Source organism: Watersipora subatra, chromosome 6, assembly GCF_963576615.1.
Source record: "Watersipora subatra chromosome 6, tzWatSuba1.1, whole genome shotgun sequence".
NCBI lineage: Eukaryota > Metazoa > Bryozoa > Gymnolaemata > Cheilostomatida > Watersiporidae > Watersipora > Watersipora subatra.
In genome coordinates, this window is record NC_088713.1 from 53,240,053 (window position 1) to 53,248,126 (window position 8,074).

Below are 8,074 nucleotides of genomic sequence, written 5' to 3' on the forward strand. Positions count from 1 at the left end.
GTATGGCGTTTCACCATTATGGAACATTCAGCAGATGATCTGGTGCAAAATTCCTGCGACATGGGAAGAATGTTACAGAATATTCCACAAGCATGCCTTTCATGAAGTTGCTTCAAAGATATTCGCTAACATCCCAGGAACATTTTCGTGCAGAACATTAATGGGGTGTAACTGTGTAGACAATATCTAACATTTTGATGTTTCGCAGAATGTTCCTCTAATGAATTGCGTACAATGTTACTATAATGTACCGAGCATAACCGTCGACAATATTTTTTCCTTAAGCTATACAACATTCCACCAACATTACGCCTCCGAAGCAACCTAACTTTTCTATAACGTACAATGCTTAACCTTCACACAACATCTCTTCTCAAGGCTGACGGACATTCAACAAATATTGCACCTTAGATATATACGAAGACTATTACTAGATTATTCTTAAAATAATCTTTGTGAGCATCTCAATAGTTAGGGCATGGTTCCGAAGCTGTATATTTTGGTACAAACAGTTGCATGATATAATAACAAAAAACAATATGAAACACAATAAAAATATAGCTATAAAATGACTAAACTCTATATATATTGTCATCATCAAAACAAGGCAGAAAAATACCACAACCTTTACACCAGAATAAATTATATATCAATGATACACAGAGACAAACAAGCAAAGCTATGATCATATTTGTGAATAATGCTACAGTCCACCAAATGCTTTACCACATTAGACTAAAGTTTTTCCAGCTCGTCATTGGATTGTGGTGGCGAAGGCTGTTCTTTCATCCAACAATTCAGATTACAGTACAATCCTTCAGTATAGGCCTGAAATGTGAAGAAGCATTTATATTATCAGATGAGAACTGCTAAAAAGTACAGAATACAAACAAAGCAAATATGAGTATAAACTAAATATGGCAACAACCTGTTAACAAAGTAATTATGAACATCGAGGTTGATCTGCAACATCACAGTGTCCCTTGCTAGATACATGAAATAGTACCAGCAATACTTTTCTTTTCACTATTTGTGGGCACTCTATAATAAGGCAAAATTGTACACTCATTCAAGTTTTTGGAATCGCGATTCCTCATAATAGGCACAGCTGAATACAAGAGTGCACAACCACCATATTTTCAAACATCCCAATCAGCTTTTTATTTAATTGCTTCATAACTGAGCTTCCTATAAGGCTGCAAATTCATATTGGCATATTATGAAAAATGCACAAGCATATCATATTTAGGGTTGCACTAATAGTAAGTTTCTTCAGAAGCAACTAATGTCCTAGTCGCATTGTTCTTATGCTGAATTATCATTTTAATAATTTGAAATTTAAAAAAGAGTTGTTGTAGAATAGCAATGCGGTAAATTAATTAGTAAATCTCATGTAGCCAAAAACACGAACTTGGACATATCCATTAAAAAATAATAACAAACTGTAAGCTAACAACTCCGCATTAGTCGAGTTATTCACTTGGAGTAAACCTTTCTGATGAGACGCTATATGTGCAAACAGCTATATACGCAGGTAAATGAGAAGCACTGCTAATGCTATTGCAGATTGTTCCTAAGCTTTAAGAAACGCCGTGCAGATATTTAATGAAAAATTAAAAATTAAACGATAAGATTTTGTAAGTTTTAGTTGATCTAGAAGTATGCGAGCAGCCTGCCTTTTCAATTTCCTTTATAAGCTTGTTTGAATTAGCGCGTACACTCTTTTAAAAATACATAGTCAATCGGCTATTGTTGCCTCTTACATATTGTCAAATTCTTCAATCATACCTATCTTATATCACAATAAAATAGCTGAAAATCATGTCATAAAAAGAGAAAAAAAAATTACATCGCACTACTAGCTCTAAGTTGACGTTTTGGTAAAAGGCAGCACAATTCTCAACCTATCATGCTTATCACAAGTTATACATAATCTAACACAATGCAAACTTTCAAGAGTTGCTTTCTTAATTATGTACATGTGCACACAACTCTTAGATTTCCATATTTTCTCTGCTTAAAATTCTGATGTGCTAGGTAGTTAGTGTTAAAATGTGCTTCCAATCTGCCAAAAAAATCTACGTTTTGTACTACAGCATTTCTAAATTTGAAACTAATTTTTCCAACTTTCAATAACAAAAATCACAGTTAAAGGGAGAGTAACTATAGATCTATCGTAAATTCCAGAGTACAAGTCGAGATCTGAAGTTTGGTTCGAAAATCCTGGTTTTGACATGTACATACCGTAACCTCTTCCATGGCCCAAATCTTTTATTCGCTAATAGTTCAATCGGGATCAGAGGCGGGCAATGCGTAGCTGAGGAAATGGCATTCAAAACACCATCAGTAAGGACACCATTTTTGGCGCCGTCGGGAATACTACAATTAACAAAAGACTGAGAGTAGCATGTTATAGTGAAGATCACAGGGAACAAAAAACAAGCACTTAACCAACGTACTGGTTCACCTCAATACAAGAACAAAACCGCTACCTCGGATAATAGGTATTCAACAGAGTAGCAATGCCTCAAGACAGATTTCTGTCAGGAATCGTGATTCATGTACAAGAAAAAGGTGTGAATGCCCACCAATAGTGGATGTGTCAAATGGATTACTGAAGTGTGGCCTTGTAGGCAGATACTACAAAAACCAACATCAAATTCAAAACATATCACGTAATTCCAGAAGAGAATCCTAGTGATGACATTTCGAATGGTGAATAATGGGGACCTGGTGTTCCAATCAGCTCACATTGAGTAGGATTACTGGTATTTCACTATTTTATAAATAAATTCCTATATGTGATATCATGTAATTTTGATTTGCAACGGTTTTTTGAAGTTGAATTTTACTAGAAATCGTGCCATGAATTACATTACCGTCGTATTTTTGTGCAGACACCGCAGCAATACTATTTAAATTCATGAAAGAAACGAAGTCACTGTTGGGATTCAAACACAAATGCTCTATGGTAACATCTTCCAGCGCAGCGAGCTGGAAGGTTGTAGGTGTAGCATAAAAACACACTGGTCAGTGTGCGAGGCGACATTGCATTAGAAGGACTGGTCTTATGTACTGAATATTATATGGTATGTTTATCGAATTTGATATGGTTGTCATGACGTTAAGGGCTTAGGGCACAAATAAACAAACTTTCCATGTAGCTGAATTAAAGCATATTGATAACATATTAGTGAGCCTACAACATGTATAATAAAAACACAGACATGGAAAATTTGCAATAGTGATGGAAAAATGCAAGAAATATGTCTAGATCTCACCTGTCCCACATTTATTGATACCGATTCAATTGGTTATGGAGAATTCACTGTTGAGCCGAACCGGTGTATGGTTGGCAAATTGACCATAGTAGTGGTGATTGACTAGATAGCGATTAGACGATTAGTTGCAAGGATAATGGCCAGATCTTGTGAGATTCATTCTAAAAAATCGCAAACAAACCACATTAGAGATCTTGCAAACAACAAATCGATAAACTATCTATATGGTAAGAATCTAATGGTTATGGACTTGGACTGAGATTGAACCGATAACCTTGTAGTTGCAAACCCTAAATCTGGCCACTAAAAACTGCTGGTTGGTCACTACTAATATTGCTCAACATTTTCCAACTGAATAACAAGTTTAGTAGCTCAGTGACTAACAAACATGTCTTTACTCATTTGATATATGCGTATAGATCTTCATCTTTATGAAATTTTGGAGACAAAAATAATGGCAAAGAAAGAATTCTTCAAATTAAGTTTAGGAAATGGCGTTCAAACTTGTATCAGAGTTTGTCACATCAGAGTTGTCTTCTCTATTTTATGGCAGTCAAAAACTATTAATGATTCACCATTACTCCGTTTGTACACAACACACAGTCACTCGCAATGAGATTTATTATCAACAATGCCTCTGAAGTAGGTAATGAAATCAAAAGATACATGCTACTACTCAGTAACATGCTTTACACATTTTTCTACGCATATATGGCTTCAAAGCCATTTCAATTCCATTAGCAAAAGCTCGCTCAACCAGCAAAAGTGTTTTTATCAGTTATTAAGACATTCGATAACATCGCTGTGATACGTGAAAAAAATCATATTAAAAGTTGTACTTCTCTTAAAGCACAGAGGTACAGTTAAAGAACGAAAGCAATATGTAACCCTTTTAGTGCCATAGGCCTACTCTTTTTAATGAATTCCTGTTTACAGAAGCGTGACATTTTAAAGACAAATTATATCCATTCTATGACTCGCAAATGCTTTTCAAGCTGTTTTCCAACGTCAAACGCATCCAAGAACGATAATCCACTGCAGTTTACCACCATGGAGTGCAATTATTTAGAAACACAGTCTTTAACACTCGGTTTTATTTACGGAGAAAAACTTGAATTTGTACCAATGCAAAAAACTTTACTCACCTGCAATAACGATCGCAAAGAGCGTCAATATCATTTATTACTATATTGTGAATTTTATTGCAAGTATTGCAGATGAGTTAAGCATCGTTAAATCATTAATTAAACTACAACAACCGGAAAAATAAATCAGTATGGCGGATATTTCCTCCTCCTAGTTTTGCCTTGTCCGATATTTTCAGGCATAATACGATGTAAATGCATACCTTCGAAATCTTTCGAAGGAGTACGATGCGGATTTTTAGCTTTCCCACGCATCGAACTTCATAAATTCCGAAAAGTTATAACTAAATTCTATGTATATGCCCACAAACAATCTCGGTTGATGTTTTGGTTCATTATACAGTAATACAAAAAAAAGCGTTTAATCTCTTTGTAAAGATTTAATAGACGTAAACTGACAAAACGTCGTAAAACCACGGTTATGGAAGACCAAGCGAGTCATACTTAACGCCGAATACCTGTTGGAGATTCCGACAAGTTGGTGATTTTTTCTGAAACTACCGATGTGATTACCGCTGCCTATACTCATGATGTTGTGTTAAAACTGCTAAAAGAGTTCTGAATAAATATCGCCGAGTGATTTATTCACTACTAATGGACGTGATTTGACGCTATTTGGTAAGAAACCTCAAATTGTTGATCAGTTACAAAACTGCCTTACACAAAGCCACTGCACACTCGCAGACCTGCGAAAATGGTGCCTGAAGGGTTGAAATCAACTTGATATCGAATAATGAATACCATATTTGCCTTGTGGTGACCGATTTAACTCATGCACTACTATAAGCCCCTCTGTGGGGCTTACAGACAATTTAAATCAGACGGAAGCCCCTCACTGGAGCTTTTTTATATTATGTGGTTTGGTTCTCTTTTTGTAGCTACAAGTGAATGGATTCAGATTTTCTTGGTTCAAATGCTTAGTATGGAGACTATTGTAGTGTGTGCTCATGTGAAACTGACAGTAAAGGATTCTTATAAGTATTATATATATATAGCATTTGTATTCATTTCATGTGAAACGTTAACTGTGGATGATTCCCAACATCTATAAGCACAAAAGCTCTGAAACGCGCTCGTAGAGAGCATACGAATTTCATCGCATCTGACGAAGACTTGCCTTGTTTGGCCTGACCCATTTTGTTAGCAGCTGTTTGAATGGCTTTTGTTGATACAAATTAATTATGTTCAACCTAAAATGAATTACGTAGTGAATAAGTTGAAGACATTTTATGAGAAAGAGATTTTGAGGTGATTTTTTGTGAGCAGTACATCATGTTTATGTTACACAACTATTTATTGTACTGACTGAAAAGAAAAACGAAGTTGCAAATTGTCAGTCAAGACTCAATCATTTTTTATTTACAGCATGAAACTTTGTTGAGTCCAAAAATAATCCATCAGACAACAAGCAAAGCAACCTTTTCACTTCTAACATTCCTTGCAAAAAAACATAATTTTCAGTGATTTGTCTGCTAATATGTTACACAATTCTAAGAAAATTTATCTTTGCCAAAATTATTTAAGCATTGCCAAGTGGAAGTAACGTTATACGGATCCATGGTCTATTCTAACAAATACATGTAGACTAATTATTATGACATGACCATGTAGTAACTGTAATTTTTAATTTCTGTAATTTATCTAATTGTGATTTTTACAATTTGATATAAATGAGATAATCTCTCTTCGAGTTAAATTCAACAACAACATTGCATAAAGGTTTGGAAATTTTTTTGAAGGTGCATCCCCTTTTTCTTATTTTGTAAAGAGCAAATCTGACAATACAACAATCATTTCAACAGGTATGTGAACTGACTGTTTGATATAGCCGCGTAATTGCCTGCAAGCTGTATAAATCATCTATGTGAGAATTTTCTGCAAGTTGACAGGCTCGGTTACGATGGTTGTTTCTTGTGTCATTACTGACCAATGCCCCAGATGGGCGCAAACTATTTTGTAATTGCAAAAGGAAGATTTGTTTAGTAAATTGACAATGTCATATAAGCAAGCTAATAACAATAACTGAACACTTCGTTGTTTTGTTAATTATTTGTAATATCTACTGTGACAAGCAACAACAAAAACTGAGCCAAAGGTTTCAAAAGAACAGTGAATATCACACTGTATTATTTAACACTGTTTACGAAAACCTACAATAGGTGTTCTCGTCATTTCATGAACAAAAAATAAGATTGTTATATATGACCTATTGTTAAAGGTTGACTTGCAACAAAATTCACATTACAGTTATTTGATATCAAAAGATTCACCATGTCTTATTCTGTTGTGTTGTAGGTGCAAATTATATGGGAATGTGATTAAAAGCTTTTAAAAGCCAAAAAAACCAACAGTTAATCGCAGCCACATGAGACCGTCGTAGTTTGAATTCTCTTTCCAAAGCGGCTCAAATGGGACGTAGTTGTTACAGGATGGTTTCTGTTTACACTTTCATGCAACCTCATTCGTCGAAATATTTTCACAAATATATTTCACACATTCAATAAAACCAGGTCTATTGTTCTTACGCGTCTATTTTATCGTCATTGTAATGCTGTCACTTTTAGCTCTGATATACTATAACTTACCGTAAAAAGTCGTTAAACTTTCTATCCTTAGTTCGAAGGTGTACATATCATTGTCTGATAATCATGACGAGCCTGTTGGTCACATGTGATATTCGAAAATTGCTGCAAAAATTATTTGCGAAGTATTGGGTCACATGATCAGATTACGACTTGACGATTAGATCAAGCCAAAACAAAATTTAAAGTAGCGCGCATCTATATTTGATATGGGGTCTTCGGTAAAACCCGAAGTGTTTGTCATAAACTAGTGCTACGATAAGTTTTATATGGAGCTTTTTATTGGCCTTTCAATTCACATGAGAACATCACGTAACAAGACAATAACCAAACTGTCAGAACTACGTCAGAGAAATAACAGATTCCAATTTACGGCGGCTTTTCGTTTTTGAGCTTTCAAGAGCTTGTAATCACATTTCCACATATTTGGCACCTACAACACAACAATGTAAGACATGGTGAATCTTTTGATACCAAATAACTGTAATGTGAATTTTGTCGCAAGTCAACCTTTAAGACTAAAACTAAAGCTTTGGAGGCTAAGCTGCTTTTCATCAACAGCAAAAGCTTCAGCTTTTTAAAATTCACTCTCAGAGTCGTAGAGCTCACATGTGTGCTATACGGCTCTGTTCACGTCTACACATACTGTTGCAACGATAAAGCTATCTCTCCTTGGAGCAGACAATTCCACTTATCCAGTAACTTTTAACTACTAAACAGCTATGGCATTCGTTAAAAAGTATTAGTCAGCCCAGCTTATAGCTCTATGGTGACAGTTTTGTCTTATTAATAGAAACGCACATGCAATAGATTGAAGGGGAGTCTATGGGTGATCGATCCGCATGATGCCACATTATCACAGTATTATCCAAGAATTGTATTTCAATGGGATTATCGCTCAACTGAGCAGTTACCGGTGTATCTTAGACTCGCAGCTTACAAATTTCTTACTCATCAATACTCTTTAAGGGTGGTCAGTGGTCATGTGAGAGCCGAAACGAACTAAACAACACAAAACAACGTCGCTGTCAGTTGTAAACTGTTCAGCCTAAGACATTTCTGGCTG

General features: G+C 35.3%; 1 long non-coding RNA gene across 1 annotated transcript; it reads right to left on the reverse strand.

Annotated features, from left to right (window-relative positions):
- Positions 1 to 612: 612 nt before the first annotated feature.
- LOC137398999 (uncharacterized) lies at positions 613 to 4,589 on the reverse strand. Its single transcript, XR_010979104.1, has 4 exons — positions 4,427 to 4,589; positions 3,282 to 3,442; positions 2,245 to 2,379; positions 613 to 828 (listed from the first exon to the last, which is right to left on the reverse strand). It is a non-coding gene; the product is annotated as an uncharacterized lncRNA (long non-coding RNA).
- Positions 4,590 to 8,074: the final 3,485 nt, after the last annotated feature.